Consider the following 1,705-nt stretch of genomic DNA (forward strand, 5'->3'; position numbering starts at 1 on the left):
TTTTTTCAAGTGAAGATTTTTTGAACATAAATATTATTTAGCAGACTTCATTGCAATTCACTTCTAATGAATCACACTTTCAGGTTCTTAGTTGGTCTCTCTCCTTTACAACACATACGTTTAGCAGCTAGCAGTGAATGTAGTCTCTTGGCTCTTTCCATCATGACAGACCATAACTTTTAATTCTTGATGTGAATCATGTGAACCCTTTCTAAGTTTTTGCATGACTGTGTACACTGCATCATTAGATAGTAGATTGAGTTAATTTGTTTGTCATCCTGCTGCAGGAGTGATGCTAATCTTCTCTGTATTGTTCTAATTTTAGTATACGTGCAGCCAAAGTGAGATTATTTCAGTTGGTTAGAGCGTGGTGCCAATAATGCCAGGGCCATGGGTTTGATTCTCTTACAGACCATCCACTTAAGAGTTGGATTTTATGATCCTTGTGAGTCCCTTCCAACTCTGTAAAGGGACATAATCCGTGAATAATCCGTGAAGCTGCTGAGCAGAGACAGCTGGCCTGGAGACATTGACTGACAGTCCAGCAATGTATACTTTATGCTATAAATCAAGCACCTATGTTTTAGTATCATCACAGCTTGAACATATGCATGTCCAATCTAAATCAGACAAGCTGAAAAATATAGCTGGAAACTGACTAATAAGCATTATCCATTAATTTGAAAAATTTCTTCAAAGATTAGAACTAGAATTAAAAGCATAGAAGATTTCCCTACAAACTTCTGTTTACATCCAACTGAAGTTTATTGAAGAGAAGTCAGACCTTTTCTAATTTGTTTGCATCTTATTTGTGAATGAATGAATGCTGTGATCCAGTAGTCCTTGCCACTCACTGGGCTCTGCTGAGCTCCAGTAGCCTATGACAGCTACCAGGTAACCAGTTATATATTGCTTGTTGTCTTTCTCATGGAAAATTAATTTTTATAAGCTACTTAGTTCTTTTCTTCCCAAGCCACAAGGCTGCTGTACTCCAACAGAATCAGTAACATTCGCACAGTTTTGTAGTTCATACTTAATATAAAATTTAAGTGCTGCATAACAAAACGTGATATATGCTTCATCTCTGTAGCATCTGCTTTTTCTATAAAGTGGTTTGTGCAATGTTTGTAACACACTTCTTCCTACACGTGTCACAAGACTGAAAGAAAAAACATTTGTATGTCACAAGAAAAAAATATCGCCAACCAACCAATCCACTCGCCACTTATACCCCTCTCCCTCACCCCACTATTTTAGCTAGTTGGACTGAAAACTCTTTTTAAATGTCACAGGGGAGTGAAAAGATCCCTTACTGCAGAGGGAATGCTAGGAATTGCATAAGACTTTGTGCCTATCTTGTGCATCGGGAAGAATATAATAGTGCTGAATCAAGATGCTGTTTAATGTATTGACATTGAAAGTTTTTGATCTTTGCATTAACTTTCAAAATTTTTTTTTCTAAGAGCTCGCTCAGTTAGAGTCCCAAAAGCAATGTCTTCCTTTCCTCTTGCCTCCTTCAAAACAACTGCACTTGGCTCATGTTATTTTAAAATCCATAACGGAACTGCATAGCATAACCAAAACTATTTTAGAAAACATTCTACCATTGGGGATCAACTTCAGCAGTGTTTTTCTGTTAGTAATTCATACATTTTACAACAGGCAATTGTTTGTTAAGTTTGTTTGCATACTAGAAAGGCTAACA

At 36.7% G+C, this 1,705-nt stretch overlaps 1 non-coding gene across 1 annotated transcript; it reads right to left on the reverse strand.

Moving 5' to 3' along the window:
- Nucleotides 1-242: 242 nt before the first annotated feature.
- Nucleotides 243-347, reverse strand: LOC113967357. The gene has a single exon (XR_003534136.1). It is a non-coding gene; the product is annotated as a U6 spliceosomal RNA (small nuclear RNA).
- Between the last annotated feature and the right edge of the window lie 1,358 nt (nt 348-1,705).

This window comes from Neopelma chrysocephalum, unplaced genomic scaffold (genome assembly GCF_003984885.1).
Source record: "Neopelma chrysocephalum unplaced genomic scaffold, ASM398488v2 Primary Assembly neopelma1_22b, whole genome shotgun sequence".
NCBI lineage: Eukaryota > Metazoa > Chordata > Aves > Passeriformes > Pipridae > Neopelma > Neopelma chrysocephalum.